The 23,313-nt window shown below is 43.5% G+C and overlaps 1 protein-coding gene across 2 annotated transcripts in view; it reads right to left on the bottom strand.

The window, feature by feature from the left end:
• The window catches only part of RAD54L2 (RAD54 like 2), a 112,761-nt gene that overhangs the window by 68,085 nt on the left and 21,363 nt on the right, over nt 1–23,313 (bottom strand). Inside the window, exon 1 of one of the 2 annotated variants that reach the window (XM_027523832.1) lies at nt 17,959–18,148. The exons of the other annotated variant lie outside the window; for it this stretch is intronic. The gene's annotated coding sequence lies outside the window, so the exon portion shown is untranslated. Of the gene's footprint in view, nt 1–17,958; nt 18,149–23,313 lie in introns of those variants that run through there. 2 annotated transcript variants of the gene reach the window in all.

Here is a 23,313-nt window from a genome sequence, read left to right as displayed (position 1 = left end):
CTTAGACGTCAGAGAGAGTAGTTAACTGGAGCGAATTATTTACTTTCCCTCATTTGGGGTAATGACACCTACACTTCAGGTGCTGGAAGCATTTGTGCAGTATGCGACCCAACAACATGATAAGGACTCAATAACTTAACACAAAGAAATCCCATGCAGATGTGCAGCTTCTTTTACAGTGTCTCTCATGAAAACACTACAGCCTTATGTCAGCTCCAGCCCACCGGGAAGCCTTGGTAGCCGAGACTGTACAATACACATCAGTGTGTTGGTTCTCATATAGGCAACCAATGGCCCATTTCCAAAATGTATGCAACATCTTCCACCATAAAATGTGCTATCTGGTCTCCAAACAAATATTAACTGGTTTCAGAGAGTTCAACTCTGGAAACAACAGCTGGGATGCTGTAGTTTTACCCTAAAGTTAAGTAAAAAAAACTTGGCCCCAAGCCCAGAAAACAGGCATTCCTCCTAGACAAAACTGGATAAACCAAGTCTACAAACAATGAGTGGATACAACAGTAGGGAAGGAAAGACATGGAGACAGCCAGAATAAACCACAGCAAAAGGCCAACCCATAGCTCAAGAAGGGAACCAAGGAAGACTCTAGAATGTACCAGTTCTGAAGCAGGCAGGGGAGGCCAAACATACCAAGACACCAAAGTTACTAAATGAAAAGTTATCTGAAACACAGATTTTCTCCCTGTTATGCCCAAAGATAAGCTTTATGTTAGCAGGACAAACTAAATAATCTGTTCACATTTAAGATTCAAGATCCCTTATGAGAGGTTAGGCAGCTGGCGAGATACAAACTGAGGAAGGAAGACTATCATTGGAAACAAAATTCAAACACATTAAATATGAAAGAGTAATGGTTTCTACTTCAACAGGCTAATTACTGATGCTGCAACTGACTCACAGATCTGGTTTCTTGTAAGAACTGTACTGACCGTACACGCCACGAGGTATTAGTTGCTGCTTCACTCATGGAGTATGAAGAGAAATGAACCTTCAAAGGAGAAAAACTTGCCAAAATGCCCTTGACATGGAGTTGTTCAGTAAGATGCTGCCACAGCACATGGTTTTGATAACAATAACAAAAAACGCCACAAGTCTTCCTCTAAACATCTAAAACAATTGTTTATAAACACTTAATCTGAAATATCTACTGCAGAGTCATTAGAAGAAGGGCAGGTCTAACGGGGCAGCTGAGAGATGAGATCAGGTCACAAGTCTCTGACAGGAATCCGCCCTGAGCGCACTGACTGGGTCAATCGGCGAATTCCAGCTTGCCCTAACCAGAGCGTGCAAGACCGTCCTGGTGAAGCTCATGAGCAAATCTGTCAACACGTGAACACACGGCTCTGCCAAAGATCTTCCGAACTATCAGAGGAAAAGTCTTTTTGAGAACATAAAATAGATACAGTAGAGCAAATTTCAGAGGTAGATTTTCAAGACCATCTTAACAATATAATGTTGTATAAAAAGTGGAAAAAAACTTAATAAATGTTTATATCCCAGTTTTAAAAACAGAATTACACATTTGCAAGTATATATATGCATAGCAAAAAAAAAAAAAAGACAAGAAGGAAAAGCACCAAAAGGTTATTAAACATTTTTATCTCTGGGTGACAGTTTTACCAAAAAAGGTATTATTTTCTTCTTTATTCTTTTGTTTTACAATAGATAGATATACGACTTTATAACTGTAAGACCAATATCTTTATACATGTATTCTCTCTCTACAAAGACATCAGTGAACAAATCCTGCTTGGCCTCACCCCCATCCTGAGCAGCATCGTATTTTCAGGCTGTGACTGCTCCTATCGGTAGCCACATCCAGTGAGCAAAAGACAAGCCCTCACACTGCCAACCACAGTTCACCGGCCATCTACTGCAGAGATCCCATCTCAGCTAGGGTTCACAGGAGGGCCTACACGGCAGCACGTGAAAACGATCATCCATAGTTAGAATAATCCTTCAAAGGCCTTTTCGATTATCCACAAAAATACTGTATGAACAGTTTTCTGTATGTATTCCCAGAGAAAGTCAAAGTGTTAGTTGCTTTGTCGTGTCTGACTCTTTGCAATCCCACGGACTATAGCTCACCAGGCTCCTCTGTCCATGGAACGGTCCAGGCAAGAATACTGGAGAGGGCAGCCATTCCCTTCTCCAGGGGATCTTCCTCACTCAAGGATCGAACCCCGGTCTCCTCCACTGCAGGCAGATTCTTTACCATATGAGCCATCAGGGAAGTCTATTTTCTGTAGATGTATACACCAAAAATATTTCCAAAAGACTATAATATTCAGAGATCAGCCCTGCATGTATTTTGCTGCCTGAACTGGTTCAGCAATTCCTCATTGGCGCTCAGCTCTTCCTCCCTGCCGCCCTCTACTGAATATGTCCAACTCAGCATCACACCACCTAAACGGTGATCAAGAATTCTTGACATTTATATGCTGTGTCAATCATTTTAACTGTAACAACACCCACTGCATCCACTGCCTTTGGGTACTCACTGAGTAAAGTGGTGAGTATAAATTATCCCATTATTTAAACCATTATTCGTTACTTTCTGTCTTCATTTGTAAAGTGTATGACTGAATTTAAGCAAGGTAAAAGGTTAGATATAATTCCATTATATTAATTACAGCACCTCTGTACTGGGAGTGCAAAAAGGCAATCTTAAGTGTTGTTGGGCTTAGTGTCAACCTACTTAAGGTAAGACAGGTAAGACTACATTTTTAAGTGCCTAAAGAATGATAGAGATCCCAAACATAGAGTTCAGAGAAGAGAGCAACAGAGACTGAAGTTTAAATGCTGTTAGAAGGCTTCCTGGAGGAAGCAGACCTTGAGACAACCTCAGAAGCAAGGCTGACTTAGATAAGTGCGGAGGGAAGGAGACATTCCACACAGGAATCATGACTTGGATCTGAGAAGTGCTGAAACAGCAGAAAATATTTCTAAGTTTTCTGGAAAAGGAGATAAAATGACTCATCATTAAGCATCTACCATTGGCCAGTACTGGTAGGTACTGAAGATCCAGAGGCGAGAGAACCTGTTCATACAGTGATGACTGGAGCCCTCCAGGAATCAGCCAGTCCACTGACACAGACATGTCAACACACAGCATGAGCATGAAAGAAAGTGAAAGTGCTACTCAGTTGTGTCTGACTCTTTGCAACCCCATGGACTGTAGCCCACCAGGCTCCTCTGTCCATGGGATTCTCCAGGCAAGAATGTTAGAGCGGCTTGCCGTTGCCTTCTCTAGGGGATCTTCCTGACCCAGGGATCGAACCCAGGTCTCCTGCAATGCAGGTGGATTCTTTACTGCCTGAGCCACTAGGGAAGCCAAAGTACAATGTATGACCGAAGTTTTTCTTCCAACAACTGATGACTAGATAGATAAAATGTATATAGCATATCCATAGAGTGGAATAGTATCAAGCAATAAAAGGGAACGAAGTACTAACATGGGCAAGTTTTGAAAACATTATGCTAAGTGAAACAAGCCAGTCACAGAAGGCCACATATTGTATGAGCACATGAATCTGAAATGCTTAGAACAGGCAAAACCACTGAAACAGACAGTAGATTAGCCATTACCAGGGGATAAGGAGAAGGGAGAAGAGGGAGTGACTGCTTAATGAGTACAAGTTTCTTTTTGTAGAAAAGAAATGTTCTGGAATTATATAGTAGTGATAGGTGCATAATCTTGTGATGTAACAAAAATCACTGAATTAAACACTTAACAATGGTGGAAATTTATAGTATGTGAGTTACATTAAGGAAGAAGGAAGGAAAGGAGGCAGGGAGGGGGGAAGGAGGGAGGAAAAGGCTCTATAGGGCAGAGAAGGAAATGGTTTTGCTGAGAAAGGGTGGTGACAACTTCCCAGAGGAGGCAACAGATCTGAACGTCAAAGGACAAACCGAGCTTTCCTTAAGAAGAGACTGATGAAGTCATTCAGAGAGAGGGAATGATATATGCAGGAGTACAGTTCTGCAGGACTAGCAGCTGGGGAGCTCATGAGCAAATTGCAAGAGATGAGAAGTAGGCCGGATCCTGATCCAGCAGTGTCCTGAGGACCTTGTTTTGAGTCTGAACTGTGTCCTATGTAAGGACTGGCAAATATGTGGCACTTGGCACCACTTTTCTATCTGCACCTCTGGCAGACATAACTATTATGCCATTGAGCCCTTCTCTGCTGAGCTCAGAAGTGGACTCAGTATCTATCTCTATGCAATCCTCCTTACAGTCCATGTGCCCCCAGTGGGAGCCCCACTAAAGGATCTCAAGCAGGGAAGTGTCATTTGAATTCCCAATTTAAAATGAACACCAGTAGCTATGTGGAGGCAAGGAGATTAAGCAGGAAGCGGTTGTAACAGTCTGGACAGAAGGTGATGAGACCCTGAACTAAGGTAGTGGCAAAGTGAAAGGAGAAAAAAGGAAATACTAGAGACTAAGGAGGCAAAACCAGTAAAACTACAGTAGCCAAGTGGAGCCCCATGAGGGTGGCCTTGCTCACCACTATCTCCTAGCATCCATCACAGTACTTGATATACGTGGGAAGGACTCCACAGATCGAGATCAAATGATTATTTTTTACTACATTCTCTCACTGAATCTTCACAATAATATTATGAAGAAAGCAGTGTTATTCCCACTTTCCAGATAAGGAATCTAAGTTTTAGAGAGGTTAAGTGACCTGCCCCAAACATACCCAGCTAGGGACTTCTTGTTGTTGAGTCGCTAAGCTCTTTGTGTCATGTCAGCTCTTTGCGACCTCATGGACTGCAGCATGACAGGTTCTTCTGTCAGCCACCATCTCCTGGAGTTTGCTCAAATTCATGTCCATTGAGTCGGTGATACTACTGAGAGAGCAAGAGAGTGCAGTTCCAACCTAGATTTCTAACTCCAAGCTCTGGTCCTTGATCCAGGGTTCCAGCTCAAATGATGGAGCAGCTAACAGTGTTAATGGTGAAATGTCAGAAACAGCCGGAAAATGGGCTGAGGTCAGAGATACAGATTTGGGTGTTTCTGTCACATTCAGGTAGCTGAGACTTCAAATACGGACAATACTCAGGGAGTGTATGAAGTGGGGGAAGGCAAGGCAAGGATAGGTCAAACCATGAGGGAATGTTGAAAGGAGTCTGCACAGGGAGTCAGAGAGACAGGGAAAGAACCAGCCCAGGAGGATGCTATCAGGAAAGACATCAGCAAGCTGGGCATGGTCAAGATTAAAATCTACAGAAATGTCAGATCCATTAGATGGAGGGGAACCACAGAGAAACACAAGACGTAGGGGAAGCATTCTAAAAGGGGTTGAAGGCTGCCTGGTGTTTTCGAAAACCACAAGGGCGACAGAATCTGGGGAGTTTGTTAAACATACACAGACCACCAACAGCAGGGATCTTGTGAGAGTGACAGTCTCACTGAGCCTCTATTTTCTCATCTGTAAACTGGAAACAACAGTACTGGCTTCACAGTATTATGCTGCTAAGTCGCTTCAGTCATGTCCGACTCTGTGTGACGCCATAGACGGCAGCCCACCAGGCTCCCCTGTCTCTGGGATTCTCCAGGCAAGAACACAGGAGTGGGTTGCCATTTCCTTTTCCAATGCATGAAAGTGAAAAGTGAAAGTGAAGTCGCTCAGTCGTGTCCGACTCTTAACGACCCCATGGACTGCAGCCTACAAGGCTCCTCTGTCCAAGGGATTTTCCAGGCAAGAGTACTGGAGTGGGGTGCCATTGCCTTCTCCTCACAGTATTATAGTGAGGACTTTATATGCTTGAAAAGAGGTCCCACAGTTGATTGTGACACAGCTTGAAAACTGGCTTTTAGGAACCCCCCGCTATAGGAAAAACAGATTTTTACCTGGATAGAGATGGGTGACAGGCAACCCTTTCAGGACTATATAAAAATGAGAGAAGGAAGGAAGGAAAGTCATCCATTATAATCCAGGACTGGACCTGGAGGGCCTGGGTGAAGAAGAAACCAGAAAGGATGAAACAGGGATAAGGCATTACTAGGGACAACTCACAGGAAGGAAAGGGAAAAATCACACGTGAGTCTGAGGCTTGAAGTCCGGCATACCCTTCACCAGAATCAGAAAGAACAACAGAGGAACAGCTGGTTTGGGTGGCTGGGGAGAAATGAAAAAAAATCCATGCAAGATATTTGATAAGTGCTAGAAAATGAACATAAAACTTATAAGGGCCAACCGGCAGTAAACATGTTTCGGACAAAAGAGCAGCACACCAGTTCAGAACACGTCTCATCTCCAGGATGAGATGGCTTGGGTCAGAGTCCCAGCACTGCCACTTTCTAGCTAAGGGATGCTAAAGAAGCTACTTCATTTCTCTAGATCTAGGTGTCTTTATTTGTAAAATGAGAAGAATAACAGTACATGTAGAAGATTGTTTTAAAGTGAAAAAATACACTAGCAAGCACACTGCCCAGCATATGGTACATCAGCTTCCAATCAATGCTGATGACTCCCTTTAGCTACTCCCTGACAGTATGCAGTACGAGGGCTTCCCCAGGGGCTCCAGTGGTAAAGAACCCATCTGCCAAGGCGGGGGATGAGGGTTTGATCCCTGGTCAGGAAGATCCCCTGAGAAGGAAATGGCAACCCACTCCCACATGGGAAATCCCATGGACAGAGGACCCCAGTGGCCATAGGGTTGCAAAGAGTCAGACACAATTTAGCGACTAAAGACAGCGATGACAGCAATGTAGTGTGGCCAGCTGTGCTTTGGAGAAGCCAAACTGTATTACCCAAGAGTTGGAGAATCTCTCCAACTCTGAGACAGGACAGAAAAACACAGGATTCTTTGAATTTCAAGACTGGAATTAATTGCAAAACTAGTAGTACAAAGAATTGTGCCAAGACACTGTAGGATGCAAAATTACACAGTGTGTAAATGTGGTACCTATACTCAAGGAGACTACACGAGAAAGCAAGAAAAACTTATACACACAAATACCTGCAGTACCAAGCATCCTGTGAAATGTCACTGATGCACTGTCAGTCATGGGAGTCGAGAGAGGGAGAACCACTTCCAATGCGGATGAAGCCGTCACCTGAACTTTGTCTAGAAAGATGGTCAGAAATTTGGCCACAATATAGGCTCAGAGGAAAAGAGTTGAATAGGACAGCCAAAGGAAACAACGTGAATACAGATACAAAGCTGAAAAGGGCTAAAGGGACGCTCCAGGAAGAGCCAGAAGTCAGGATTAACTGAAGAACTAGCCACAAAATAACTGGCCCCATGTTGAGGACAAATGCAAGGGAAAGGCCATAGGAGAAAGCATGGATTTCTTAAGAGAGGCCAGGCGGGAAAAGCCAGAAACTTGTTTGGGGAGCAGAATGATGCATGTGGTCCCACATACCTGAGCAAGACATTTCTGAAAGCACCTTCTCACAGCTGATGATAAAGCTGCACAGGACTTCAGACTCTAATCCAGCCCTACCATCCATCCGACTGAGGACACCAAGATGAAGAGGTGAGTCAACTGCCCGAGCCACAGAGCGAGTGGCAACACTGAGTGCAGCTCTGGTGGGCAGACTCAGTTCACGGCACTTTACACTCACCCACATGACCAGAAAGACTCGGCCAAAAGCCAGGATGAAACGTGGGTTTGTTGCTCAGTAAAGAAATCAGGGTTATAGAATTGAGTCACCTGGACAGCCTGAAGTGGTGGGAGTAAAAGAGCTAGATTTCTGAGGGTCAGACCACAGAGGGAATAGATGAGGAAAACCAACAAACCTGGGCTTCAATGAAAATAAAAACAAACATCAACAAATGGGACCTAATTAAACTTAAAAGCTTTTGCACAGCGAAGAAAACATAAACAAGACAAAAAGACAGCCCTGAGAAATGTCAGAAAATATTTGCAAATGAAGCAACTGACAAGGGATTAATCTCCAAAATACATAAACAGCTCATACAGCTTAATTTCAAAAAACAAACCACCCAATCAAGAAATGGGCAGAAGACCTAGATAGACACTTCTCCAAAGACATAGAGATGACTAATAAACACAAAGAAACACGCTTACTAATTATTAGAGAAACGCAAATTGAAACTACAATGAAGTATCACCTCACAGCAATCAAAATGGCCATCAACAAAAAATCTACAAACAATAAATGCTGGAGACGAGCTGGAGAAAAGAGAACCCTTCTGCACTGTTGGTGGGAAGGTAAACTGATACAGCCACTGTGGAGAACAGCATAGAAGTTCCTTAAAAAGCTGAAAACAGAACTACCATATGACCTAGCAATCCCACTACTGGGAATATATCCAGAGAAAACTATAATTCAAAAAAAATACACACACCCCAATGTTCCCTACAGTACTATTTACAGTAGCCGGGTCACAGAAGCAACCTGAATGTCCATCAACAGACGAATGGATAAAGATGTGGTGTGTATGTATGTATGTATGTATGTATGTATGTGTGTGTGTATGTGTATATATATACACATACACACACACAGGATTATTACTCAGCCATAAAAAGGAACAAAATTGTGCCATCTGCAGAGATGTGGGCGGATGGACCTAGAGATTGTCATACAGAATGAAATAATCAGAGAGAGAAGAATATCAAATAATATTGACTATATGTGGAGTCTAGAAAAGTGATACACATGAAGCTTATTTCCAAAGCCAAAACAGAGACACAAATGTAGAGAACGCATATATAGCTACAAGCAGGCAGGGGGTGATGGGACGAACTGGGAGACTGCGATAGACAAATATACACTACTATATTTAAAATGGCTAACTAATGAGAGCCCACTGCATTGCACAGGGAACTCGACTCAGTGCTCTTTGGTGACCTAAACGGGAAGGAAATTCAAAAACAGGAGATATACGTTTATGGATGTCTGATTCATCTTGCTGTACAGCAGAAATTAATACAATACTGTAAAGCAACTATACTCCAATAAAAACTTAAAAAAACCAAATTGTCCAAGTTAAATAGCCAGTATCAGAACTAGGATTAAATATCAAGTCCTCATTATTGAGGATAGAAAATGGCAAGGTGGACTTCCCTGGTCGTCCTGTGGCTAAGAATCTGCCTGCCAATGCAGAGACACAGGTGTGATTCCTGGTCTGGGAAGGTCCCACAAGTTTCAGAGCAACTAAGCCCATGCGCCACAACTAATGAGCCTGTGCTCTAGAGCCTGGGAGCTGCAGCTACTGAAGCCCGGGAAGCCCAGCACCCAGGTTCCACAAAAAGAGACCGCCACAATAAGTGTGCGCTGCAGAGAAGAGTAGCCCCCACCTTGCCACAACTAGAGAAAGTCCACATGCAATAATGGAGACCCAGCACAGCTGAAAAGAAAACTAAGAAATAAATTTTTTTAAAAAGAGAAAATGGCAAGGTGATGATGTTTAAGAAATAAAATGCTCTCAACAGAGATATGCATTCATGTCATGACAAAGTCTGAGATTTGCTTTGAAATATGCCAACAGGAAAAAAAAAAGTGGGAAAGACAATTGAAAGCAAAAACTGGGGAAATATTAATCATGACTGAAAATGAGTGATGGCTACATGGGATTCCTTATACTAGACTCCCTGCTGCTGTGTATGTTTCAAATTTTCCATAATAAAAAGTTCACTTACACACACTTCCCTCTCTGCAAAGGGAAATCAGTCAAAATGAAGAGCAACAAACATCAAGAAAAAAAATCTTTGGGCAACAAGGAATTCACTCAGAGTTGGTACTCAGGAGAAAAACAGGACCAGAAGCCAGATCGCAAAGGATTAAAGGTATAGCTAAAGAAAGAAGTGAGGAAATGGCTATGAAACTGCATCTTAGACAGAATGCCCAGGGATAAGGAGAGGGCTAGGATAGCATGAAAGGCCAAACTACTTTGGTTCTGCCTTGTGCTGCTGCTGCTGCTGCTGCTAAGTCACTTCAGTGTCTGACTCTGTGTGACCCCATAGACAGCAGCCCACCAGGCTCCCCCGTAACTGGGATTCTCCAGGCAAGAACACTGGAGTGGGGTGCCTCTCCGGTTCTACCTTGTATGTAGGTAAAAAACAAAAAGGGGAAAGAGGGAGGACAGGAAGATACTAGAAAGAAGACAAGTGAGCAATTAATTAATTAACCAATCAATCTATATATGAAACAAAAACATTAAAAGATGCTCATCCCCCTTCAATAAGGAAATATAAATAAAAGTGAGTTATCTAGGATTCAACTGTCAAACATTAAAATTATTTATACTGCTCCCTGTTAGAGGAGAAATATAAACTGATATAATCTTTCAAAAGTTACGTGATAATATCTAGTAAAATTATAAACAATCCCAAGTTTTGACTTGTTAGGAATTTTTCCAGTTGCAGGAATTTATCCCAGGAAGTACACAGAGCACAGAAAGATGTATACAATGCACACAAAGAGGTACAGGAAGATATATTTCAAGGATGTTACTTCAACGAGTAAGAAACAAATGGCTATCACCAGGGGACTAGGAAAACTGGTAAAAACATATAATACTATAAACTATTAAAAGATACAACAGATATGTGTCAGACACATAGGAAAATGCACAAGAAAAAATGCATTAAATGAATAAGCAAATTATAAAAAAAGTAGGTATACTGTGATTCCATTTCTGTGAAAAAGGAATTATTTTATCTCACACATATACAGAAGCACAAATGCGTCCATATCAGCATATGGTGGTGGTGGTTTAGTTGCTCAGTCGTGTCCAACTCTTGCAACCCCATGGACTGTAGCCTGCCAGGCTCCTCTGTCCATGGGATTCTCTAGGCAAGAAGACTGGAGTGGGTTGTCATTTCCTTCTCAAAGGGATCTTCCTAGAGATATCAGCATATACACAGTAGAAAAAAGTGTGGATAAATATAAACCAAATTCATGAGAGTAGTTAACACTGAGATATGGTATTATGGGTTCCTTTCCTTATTTAAAAATACCTAAATTTTAACTGTACCCATATATTACCTGAATAATCAGGAAAAAAGTTAAGGACTTGAGAGGGGGGAAAAAAAATCAGTGAGCCCTCAGGTGAGGTCACAGGTCAAGAAGGAGGGAGACAGACAGCAGGTCTAGGGCCTGAGGGAACAACGAGCCTGGGGACCTGTGCAGCTGCTGCTGTGGGAACTGGGGCCTGCGGATGTAGCAGGACAGCACCTGCCGGTGCAGCTCAATCAGTGAGGCAGTGGGGGCTCCTGACAAGCACAACAGCCCAGAAACGCTGGGCAGCCGAGGGGCTGCTGGAGGCCAGGGGAGAGAATTCAGGGTTGGCAACTGGCAGAGCAGGCAGTGCACAAAGGTTCAGGCGCCTTCTCAGATCTGGGCAGGGCAGCACGGAAACTGTGGACCATGGCAAACCAGCATCCACAGTAAGGTGGGAGGTGGGTGAAACAGTGGAGAAGAGAAGCTGGAGAGACGGTGCGATAGGAAGGCACTAAGCTCAACCCGGAATGACCCTAAAGGGCTCTTTCATTCTTCTTCCAGTTTCTACACATCATCCCGTTAGGAGGAAGATCCCTATTTGAGTCACTGGGTCTCAAGAGCAAAACCATGTCCGCCTAATTCTCGGCGTTTCTCATAACCCCTAAAGAATCTGTGAGGAAGGCAGGAGCTCCTTCTGGGCTCCCCTCCTCCGCCGGCACCCAGCTCTTCCAGAGTCACTATGCTGCTGTTAACAGAGCAGAGGCTCCACTCCCGGGTGGACTGTGTATCCTCTACTGGCCAGAAGCCTGGAATAAGGGGGGATTGGCTTAAAGCTCAACATTCAGAAAAGGAAGATCATGGCATCCGGTCCCATCACTTCATGGGAAATAGATGGGGAAACAGTGGAAACAGTGTCAGACTTTATTTTTGGGGGGCTCCAAAATCACTGCAGATGGTGACTGCAGCCATGAGATTAAAAGACGCTTACTCCTTGGAAGGAAAGTTATGACCAACCTAGATAGCATATTCAAAAGCAGAGACATTACTTTGCCAACAAAGGTTCGTCTAGTCAAGGCTATAGTTTTTCCTGTGGTCATGTATGGATGAGAGAGTTGGACTGTGAAGAAGGCTGAGCACCCAAGAATTGATGCTTTTGAACTGTGGTGTTGGAGAAGACTCTTGAGAGTCCCTTGGACTGCAAGGAGATCCAACCAGTCCATTCTGAAGGAGATCAGCCCTGGGATTTCTTTGGAAGGAATGATGCTAAAGCTGAAACTCCAGTACTTTGGCCACCTCATGCGAAGAGTTGACTCATTGGAAAAGACTCTGATGCTGGGAGGGATTGGGGGCAGGAAGAGAAGGGGACGACAGAGGATGAGATGGCTGGATGGCATCACTGACTCGATGGACGTGAGTCTGAGTGAACTCCGGGAGTTGGTGATGGACACGGAGGCCTGGCGTGCTGCTATTCATGGGGTTGCAAAGAGTCAGACACAACTAAGCGACTGAACTGAACTGAAGCTTAGAAAACCTGGCATGAAGCTCCAGCTTTCCTTCTTACTGGCTTTGTGCTGGAAAGCAAGCCACTTCACCTCTCTGTGTTTTATAAATTACAATACCATACATACACAAGCTATATTATATTTATCACAGTAAAGGAAACATTCTTCAATTCTACCTATTTACCACTTTCATCAATGGTGCTATAAAACCATAAAAGGGTGCAAGTACCTTCAGTGTGCCTATTTGGATGAAATTGTTCATAGTTTTATTGCTTTTCACCTATAACAATTTTCTTCTCAAGACTTCAACACTGCTCACAACTTTCTTCAATTTAACAGTTGCTTGCCACATTTAAAGTGCCTTATGCTTTGTCTCAGCTTTCCTTTTTATCTCATGTCAGTTTTTATCTTTAATCTAACTACAGTTACTTGTCATGCTTTCCTTTTCTGTAGTCTGTTATGTCACTTACAAGAAAGAATAACTGCATTATGTAGGCGTCAATACAGTTCCTTACACCTGGCCAGTAGGATTCCTATGTGGTCTGATCAACCATGGAAATTAATTTAAAGTAATTTAGATAGTATATTCTCAAGTTATTTTACCACTAAGAAGAGCCAAGAGGGTGACTAAATGAATTGGCACATTTCCATTACTTTCAGGTTAGTAATTCAGAACAACAGAGCTTTCTAACAAAGAACTAATAGATCAGTTTCAGTGTTAGTACAGTGGTAGGCTGAACAAAAAACTGAAACAGCTAATTTCATAATCACTGAGTTCAAAGTCTTCAATAAAATTTGGGCAAACAATGTTATATCCTGAATTATGACGATACTGAGGTTCAACTGGATCTCCAAAAAGTCTGTCAGCTGACAAAAGTTACAACATCCTAGTGTTAAATCCATTACTCACTCCCAGGCTGGAAGTAGGTGAATGGAGACCTTGTAGCCCAAACCAACGAGTCACTGCTCTTCCCACGTGAGGACAAAGTGCTCAGAGCAGTAAATGGCCAATGGAAGATCTGGATAAACTAAAGAACTGTCACATTCTCTTCCAAGGGAAACTTTTGGCAAGATCCAAAGAGAGAAGGTAATAGCTCCCCAGCATCAAAATCATTAACGATCAGAATAAGCAACACATTTTGAAAGCAAAATAAAGCACTGCTTTTAGCAACCTGGAAATATAAAGACAGCAGCACTGCTTCAGCCAGGATCAGGTGCACCCATGAAACTGGAACTCTCATCACATCAACAGCTTCACAAGGAATAATTTCATGACACTTCACATGCAGAGGTCATTCATTTGTTCACTGAACATTTACTGAGTAGCTACTTCTGTAACAGAAATGGTTAGGTACTGGGATGTAAAGTTAAACAAGACCAGGTCCTGCCCTCCAGTAGTTCACAATGTAGGCACAGAAAATACACAAAAATACCCAAAGTTAAGAGTACACCGATTATGAAAGCTTTCACAGGTTGCAATAGCCATACAAAGGAAAGGCATTCACCTTAATCTGGAAAGAATAAAGGAAGGGCTTCAAGTGATGGTGGGGCCTGCATTCCTAGTAAATTTAAGCCTAAGGGTCAAACAAGCACTAGAATGGGAGGGAAAATTAGTAAGAGCATAGCTTGAGAATCCTGGGACCTTCAAGGAGCTATGACTGGAACCTAAAGTGACAGAGGAATTGTGGCAGAAGAGGGACCGGAAAGTAAGACATCAAGGAGGCCAAGTCACAAAGGTCCTTGTGAGGTGCTGAAGTAGAGACATACCAGGATCTAAATATTTCCGTATTTCGAGGCCAGAAGCATATTTACTTTTAACTGGAGTTAAAGACCACTCTGAATGGAGGGGGATTTGATGAAGAAAGACTGGAAGAGATTTAGGGCCAGTTATTTTGAATCATTTCTGTCTGGCTCATTCTTATTTCTCTCTCAACGTTTTTTTTTTCCTCTCACGGGGAAAAAATAAAACTGAACAATTCTATAACAAAGCCTGTGAACCTTCTGTTCACCAAAAACATTTCTGAACAGAGTGCTAGATTCTATCAAACTAGCCTAAATTAGATAAATTGCTCCAGCATCTAGAGTCTTCCAGGCAAAAAAGACCAAAGTCAGGGATCTGATGCCAACAGAAGCTAGCTAGAGAAATACCCTGATCAGGGGCCACACAGAACATGTTGCTGCTTAGCATATCCCAGCACTTTGTCACTGGGAATGCCCACTGTTCCCAAAACAAGGACATGCCAAACAGTTACCTCTGGGCTTCTCCATAGAAACTGCCAGGAAAAAACCTACCAGTGCCAGGAATGACCTTGGACTTTATAGTGTGGACTCAACAATGCTCTCACCCGACCAGGGTGCCAACAGGTGTAGATAGAAGGTTGCTTTTCTCACTACACAAGGAAACTGAACCCCTCCACCATGTACAGCACCCAGCCACACTCCTGGCACTAATACCACTGAGAAGAGTATCCTGTACATAATGACAGACACTCACCATGACTAACAGCAAGCACTGACCACCCAGGAAGCACTGGGCCCTCAGCTCCAGTCCTCATTACAACCTGCAGAGGTTATTTTATTTAGCCCCATTTCACAGACTGAAAAACATTAAAAAACAAGGCACAAAGAAGTTAAAGCTTACCCAGGTCAAAAAGCAAGCAAGAGGTACAGATGGGATGACTCCAAAGACCATGCTTTGCATCATCCTAGACACCTCAGAATTTTTCCAAAGAAATCAAACACTCTAAGCCTTCTTTCCAAGAGTCTCTGAGGTGATCCATCTGACTAAGAGGTAGTCAAAAACATTTTTCAGCAATCAGTTTGCCTCCAAAGCAACAAATAAAACAGTTTTTATTTGATTTGATCAACTGACTATTCCAAATGGAAAGTGAGACATATTTCAAAGAATTTATTATCCACATGCCTTGATTTTAAATCTCTTCTTTTATTTTTGGCCAAAATACACATGCAGCAAGACAGAAGAGAGCAAAGGACAGACTTTCATTTAACTAGATCAGAATGGAGATTAATAATTACAGCAAAAAAGCTTTCAAACATAATTTATGAAGTAAAAATTAAAAGGCAAGGAATATCAAATAGGCTGAGCCTTACCTCAATTTTATTCCTCCTGTTCTAGGAGACAGCACTCCCACCATCAGCAGACACCCAGCCTATATACAGTGAACCAGACAAAGGCATTAAGCAACACCTTCATGCTCTCAAAACCACAGTGGGAAGGAAAGTGTGATGGCTTCCTAAGGAACCTAGGCACACATACAGTATTTGTAAATCACAGCCCATCAAGATACACACAGCAGCTAAATGTTTACCTTGTGATTTGTCTACAGGCATACTTCAGGTTAACAGGTGTATGCAAATAAAATAATCCAAAACAATCCCATACCATTGTGAACTTCTCCCATGGAAATATATAATCAATTGTCAGTAGTCAGAATCAATACTTTATAAAAACTGTACTCAATGCTTTACAGATTAAAAGCTTGAATGCCTGAATCATTTCTTCCTTCAGAGATCTATTACACCTTCTAAAATATGAACTACTATTATTAAAACAAGAACAACATCACCATGGTGGAGGCACCCAACACAGGGCCTGGCATAATTCAATAGATATTTGTTTATGGAAGAATGAATTACTTACAAGAGAAAACTTTAAAAAGAGAAAAAGACAGAGAAAGAATAGTTCAAGGAAAATACATGATTTTTTAAACATTAAGGGAAAAAAAAATCCCCAGAACCATCAGCAAAACTACAAATAGAATTACCTCACATCTCATCTGAAAATTTATACTCTAATATGCTCCAAAGAGGCAATACAATTCCTAACACTAAACAAACTCTGAAAGTACAATGACTCTGACACTTCTTTTTTTTTCCACACGAGGTTTGATATCTCATCTACAGACAACACACCAACTTTTGAGAATATTCCATAGAGAACTCTGGTGCATAAAATAGATGCAGGCCTCAGCTACCTGGAATTTGCATATTGCCTTTCAATGATACAGATGAGACACAGTGTACAGACCAGACAGATAACACTTCTAGTGAAGATAATGTCCTGAGAGAGTTGAAATGACAGTCACTAAGATTTAGCAGATTTACTGTAATGACTTCATGGCAGTAGGAGAAAATGAAGTTTCATGGATTTAGGGATAAAACGAACTTTGGACAAACTGTTAAAGAGTTTTCACATCCCTTTCTAGAGCTGCACACGTTAAACAATGACACACAAGTCAGTGAAAATAGGCTCTTAAATTAATTTAGATTTAGAAAAAGTGGGGTGAAAATCCCTAAAATTTACATATATTATGCTAAGTTTGTCTATCATTATAAACAACAGCCACAGTGTTGAAAAGAAAGCATGAGTCACAATTCAAAAACAAAGAAGGGGAAAAAAAATGAACAGAGGAATGCTTTGGGTCCAAATACCATAAAGAAATTTTTTACTTAAAACACGGTTAATGACAGCTACCAGTCTGACTCGCAGTAAAAAGGAATGGTCCACACTATTCAGGAACAAACTCAATTCAGCCCCCAGACGCCCCCTTCCAGCCCCATCTACCTCAGTACCCAGCCACCAACATACTCAGCCACATCCACTAGCAAGTGGCAGGAATTCTAATAGATCTGAGTCACCCCTCCCCCGCAGAAAGAGGTCATTCTTTATCAGGAAGCCCACTCTGCAAAGGTCCCTTGTTTATCTCACAGGCTGCCACCACCACGGCCCACAAAAAGCCAATTCTCCAACCTCAGCAGCCTACCAACCCTCCTCTGTACTCTCCAGTTCACAACTCCGGCTTCACCCTAACGCCAAGGTAGCCAACACGACTTACTGTGACACTCTTGTGACAAGTTCCCTTTCTGAGAATCACTCAACTTTGGGATGCTGGGCCCTGGAGAATCCATCTCTTCGCTCAACTCTCCTGTGCCCAGCTGAGCTCCTTGCCTTTCCAGGAACTAATCACCAGTTACCTCAGGGAAGCTAAATATTCGATACCCTTTTCTCCTCAGCCAGATCCCGGTCTGCCAAGTTCACGGACCTGAGCGGGTGGGGAGGAGGGCAAGGAGAGACGCATCTCGATTCGCCTTACGGACCAGGCAGGCACACTGAGGCCCCCTAGAATTCCAAACGCACCCTCCCCCCAACCCACCCGCTGTGGCCAGCCTCCAGGCCGTCTGCATCAGGCGCTAAGAGCGCACGCCACTACAGTTAAGTCTCCGTGTCCCTAAGACTCCCTTTCCCGGGTACAAAGGTCCTAAATACCAAGCCAATAAGGCCCCAGGTGGAGGCCAAGACCCCCGCCAAGCCTCCAGCCACCGGAGTTTCCCAGGTGGGATCCAGAGCCCCAAGGCCTGGGCCACTAGGACCGGCTTGCTGCCCCAGGCCGCTGAGCGCCAGGGGCCCGGGCCGCCTCTCCACTCGGCCCCCATTGTTGCGGGTCCCGGCGGCCCAAGCAGGGAGTCCGGGGGCCGGCAACCGCACTCACCTCCCGCGCCGCGGCTCCGGGCCGCGCCGGGCCGGGTAGGGCCGAGGGGCCGAGCGCTTCGCTGCGCCCGCCTTGGCAGTGCCTGCGGCAGTGGCAGCGGGGATGAAGGGAGGCAACCGGCCAGGCCCGGGCGCCACGGGCTGGCTCCGGCTAAGCGTCGGTCTTCTCCGGCGGCGGCGCTCTCAGCCTCCGCTGGCGGTCCGCGCCAGAAAGCTTCCCCCTCCCGGCCCGCGCGCCCGGCCGCCCGGACGGGAACACGCGCCACGGACAGGAAAGTTCCGCTGAGAGCCTGTCGGAAGCCGCTGTTCCGCCGCGCCGGATGGATTGAGACTCCTTCCTCTACAGAGCCATCTATGCTAACTTTTTCAGGAGTGAATGAAGCACGGAAATCCCAGGCCGGAAACCTGAGAATGATTTTAGTGGTGTGTCCAACAGAATGAGTTTGCACCCCGCTAGCCATCAGAGAGGCACGTTGGAAAGCGATTCAAGTGAGTCTCGGTTCCTCCTCATTCCTCACTTGGGGATAACCTTGGAGGCTTGTTAGGACTATATGAAATGTTGCAAGTGCCTGGCGCGGAGATGTGCGACTCAACACTGGGTCTCGGTCATTGCTGACGCTGCCAATGATGATTGTTACTACTGCTATCGCCTCCTACAGAGCTTGGGCCCAGACTTAAGGACTCTTGTAAAACTCAGCAGTGGCCACAGGACTGGAAAAGGTCAGTTTTCATTCCATCCCAAAGAAAGGCAATGCTAAAGAATGCTCAAACTACCGCACAATTGCACTCATCTCACACGCTAGTAAAGTAATGCTCAAAATTCTCCAAGCCAGGCTTCAGCAATATGTGAACCGTGAACTTCCAGATGTTCAAGCTGGTTTTAGAAAAGGCAGAGAAACCAGAGATCAAATTGCCAACATCCGCTGGATCATGGAAAAAGCAAGAGAGTTCCAGAAAAACATCTATTTCTGCTTTATTGACTATGCCAAAGCCTTTGACTGTGTGGATCACAATAAAGTGTGGAAAATTCTGTAAGAGATGGGAATACCAGACCACGTGATCTGCCTCCTGAGAAATCTGTATGCAGGTCAGGAAGCAACAGTTAGAACTGGATATGGAACAACAGACTGGTTCCAAATAGGAAAAGGAGTACATCAAGGCTGTATATTGTCACCCTGCTTATTTAACTTCTATGCAGAGTACATCATGAGAAACGCTGGACTGGAAGAAACACAAGCTGGAATCAAGATTGCCGGGAGAAATATCAATAACCTCAGATATGCAGATGACACCACCCTGATGGCAGAAAGTGAAGAGGAACTCAAAAGCCTCTTGATGAAAGTGAAAGTGGAGAGTGAAAAAGTTGGCTTAAAGCTCAACATTCAGAAAACGAAGATCATGGCATCCGGTCCCATCACTTCATGGGAAATAGATGGGGAAACAGTGTCAGACGTTATTTTTCTGGGCTCCAAAATCACTGCAGATGGTGACTGCAGCCATGAGATTAAAAGACGCTTACTCCTTGGAAGGAAAGTTATGACCAACCTAGATAGCATATTCAAAAGCAGAGACATTACTTTGCCAACAAAGGTTTGTCCAGTCAAGGCTATGGTTTTTCCTGTGGTCATGTATGGATGAGAGAGTTGGTCTGTGAAGAAGCTGAGCGCCGAAGAATTGATGCTTTTGAACTGTGGTGTTGGAGAAGACTCTTGAGAGACCCTTGGACTGCAAGGAGATCCAACCAGTCCATTCTGAAGGAGATCAGCCCTGGGATTTCTTTGGAAGGAATGATGCTAAAGCTGAAACTCCAGTACTTTGTCCACCTCATGCGAAGAGTTGACTCATTGGAAAAGACTCTGATGCTGGGAGGGATTGGGGGCAAGAGGAGAAGGAGACGACAGAGGATGAGATGGTTGGATGGCATCACTGACTCGATGGAAATGAGTCTAAGTGAACTCCGGGAGTTGGTGATGGACAGGGAGGTCTGGCGTGCTGCGATTCATGGGGTTGCAAAGAGTCGGACACGACTGAGCGACTGATCTGATCTAATCTAATCTAACTAGGTTTTTCCCCCTCCTGACCGGTTTCCTGTTGACTGAAGCTGGAAAAAAAGCAGGGACAAGAAAAGGCTTTCCTGATCACTGATACTGAGAGGGAAGTTAAAAATTCAGGTTCTCTTCCCTCAAGTTGGGAATTATTGCCATATGGGCTCCAGTTAAGGGGAAGAGTGAACTGTGTCAGCTACACAACAGGCCCAGGTTCCCTTCCTTCTCCCTCTTTCAAGAAATGAATATTGACGAAATGATGAAAAAATTCAGAAAGTGGGCTTTGTTTTCTGCCTAAAATCAAGACAATAAAAAAACCCTTTCTCCTTCCCTCTTCCTTTTTCTTCTAGGCCTTCACACCTCTGTTGTTTAGTCACTAAATCCTGTCTGACTCTTTGTGACCCCATGGACTGCAACATGCCAGGCCTCCCTGTAAATCACCAACTCCTGGAGTTTACTCAAACTCATGTCCATTGAGTTGGTGATGCCATCCAAACATCTCATCCTCTGTCTTCCCCTCTCCTCCCGCCCTCAATCCTTCCCAGCATCAGGGTCTTTTCCAATGAGTCAGCTCTTCGCATTAGGTGGACAAAGTACTGGAGTTTCAACTTCAACATCAGTCCTTCCGATGAATATTCAGGACTGATTTCCTTTAGGATGGACTGGTTGGATCTCTTTGCAGTCCAAGGGACTCTCAAGCGTCTTCTCCAACACCACAGTTCAAAAGCATCAATTCTTTGGTGCTCAGCTTTCTTCACAGTCCAACTCTCACAGCCATACATGACTACTGGAAAAAACATAGCCTTGACTAGACAGACTTTTGATGGCAAAGTAACGTCTCTGCTTTTCAATATGCTGTCTAGGTTGGTCATAACTTTTCTTCCAAGAAGCAAGCATCTTAATTTCATGGCTGCAGTCACCATCTGAAGTGATTTTGGAGCCCACAAAAATAAAGTCTGCCACTGTTTCCACTGTTTCTACATCTATTTGCCATGAAGTGATGGGACCGGATGCCATGATCTTTGTTTTCTTAATGTTGAGCTTTAAACCAACTTTTTCACTCTCCTCTTTCACTTTCATCAAGAGGCTCTTTAGTTCTTCTTCACTTTCTGTCCTAAGGGTGGTGCTATCTGCATATCTAAGGTTATCGATATTTCTCCCAGCAATCTTGATTCCAGTTTGTGCTTCATCCAGCCCAGCATTTCTCATGATGTACTCTGCATATAAGTTAAATAAGCACAGTGACAATATACAGCCTTGACATACTCCTTTTCCTATCTGGAACCAGTCTTTTGTTCCATGTCCAGTTCTAACTGTTGCTTCCTGACCTGCATACAGATTTCTCAAGAGGCAGGTCATGTGGTCTGGTTTTCCCATCTCTTTCAGAATTTTCCACACTTTATTGTGATCCACACAGTCAAAAGCTTTGGCATAGTCAATAAAGCAGAAATAGAAGTTTTTCTGGAACTCTCTTGCTTTTTCCATGATCCAGAGGATGTTGGCAATTTGATCTCTGGTTTCTCTGCCTTTTCTAAATCCAGCTTGAACGTCTGGAATTTCATAGTTCACGTATTGTTGAAGCCTGGCTTGGAGAATTTTGAGCATTACTTTACTAGCGTGTGAGATGAGTGCAATTGTGTGGTAGTCTGAGCATTCTTTGGCATTGCCTTTCTTAGGGATTGGAATGAAAACTGACCTTTTCCAGTCCTATGGGCACTGCTGAGTTTTCCAAATTTACTGGCATACTGAGTGCAGCACTTTCACAGCATCATCTTCCAGGATTTGAAATAGCTCAACTGGAATTCCATCACCTCCACTAGCTCTGTTTGTAGTGATGCTTTCTAAGGCCCACTTGACTTCACATTCCAGGATGTCTGGCTCTAGGTGAGTGATCACACCATCGTGATTATCTGGGTCGTGAAGATCTTTTTTGTACAGTTCTTCTGTGTATTCTTGCCACCTCTTCTTAATACCTTCTGCTTCTGTTAGGTCCATACCATTTCTGTCCTTTATTGAGCCCATCTTGCATGAAATGTTCCCTTGGTATCTCTAATCTTCTTGAAGAGATCTTTAGTCTTTCCCATTCTATTGTTTTCCTTTTATTTCTTTGCACTGATCACTGAGGAAGGCTTTCTTATCTCTCCTTGCTATTCTTTGGAACTCTGCATTCAAATGGATGTATCTTTCCCTTTTTCCTTTGCTTTTTGTATCTCTTCTTTTCACAGCTGTTTGTAAGGCCTCCTCAGACAACCATTTTGCTTTTTTGCATTTCTTTTTCTTGGGGATGGTCTTGCTCCCTGTCTCCTGTACAATGTCATGAACCTCTGTCCATAGTTCTTCAGGCACTCTGTCAGATCTAGTCCCTTAAATCTATTTCTCACTTGTACTGTATAATTTGTTAGGGATTTGACTTAGGTCATACCCGAATGATCCCTATGTTCTTCAATTTAAGTCTGAATTTGGCAATAAGGAGTTCATGATCTGGGTCACAGTCAGCTCCTGGTCTTGTTTTTGCTGACTGTATAGAGCTTCTCCATCTTCGGTTGCAAAGAATATAATCAATCTGATTTCGTGTTGACCATCTGGTGATGTCCATGTCTTCTCTTGTGTTGTTGGAAGAGGGTGTTTCCTATGACCAGCACCTTCTCTTGGCAAAACTCTATTAGCCTTTGTCCTGCTTCATTCTGTACTCCAAGGCCAAATTTGCCTGTTACTTCAGGTGTTTCTTCACTTCCTACTTTTGCATTCCAGTCCCCTGTAATGAAAAAGACATCTTGTAATGTCTTCATAGAACCATTCAACTTCAGCTTCTTCAGCATTACTGGTCGGGACATAGACTTGGATAACCATGATATTGAATGGTTTGCCTTGGAAATGAACAGAGATCATTCTGTTGTTTTTGATTGCGTCCAAGTACTGCATGTCGGACTCTTATTGACTATGATGGCTACTACATTTCTTCTAAGGGATTCTTGCCCACAGTAGTAGATACAATGGTCATCTGAGTTAAATTCATCCATTCCAGTCTATTTTAGTTCGCTGATTCCTAAAATGTTGACGTTCATTCTTTCCATCTCCTGTTTGACCACTTCCAATATTCCTTGATTCATGAACGTGATTCCACGTTCCTATGCAATACTGCTCTTTACAGCATCAGCCCTTGCTTCCATCACCAGTCACATCCACAACTGGGTGTTGTTTTTGCTTTGGCTCTGTCTCTTTATTCTTTATGGAGTTATTTCTCCACTTATCTCTAGTAGCATATTGGGTACCTACCAACCTGGGAGTTCATGTTCCCAAACTACTGATGG

Source organism: Bos indicus x Bos taurus, chromosome 22, assembly GCF_003369695.1.
Source record: "Bos indicus x Bos taurus breed Angus x Brahman F1 hybrid chromosome 22, Bos_hybrid_MaternalHap_v2.0, whole genome shotgun sequence".
NCBI lineage: Eukaryota > Metazoa > Chordata > Mammalia > Artiodactyla > Bovidae > Bos > Bos indicus x Bos taurus.
Note: the sequence above shows the minus strand (reverse complement) of the source record. Positions and strands in the feature narration are given on the sequence as shown.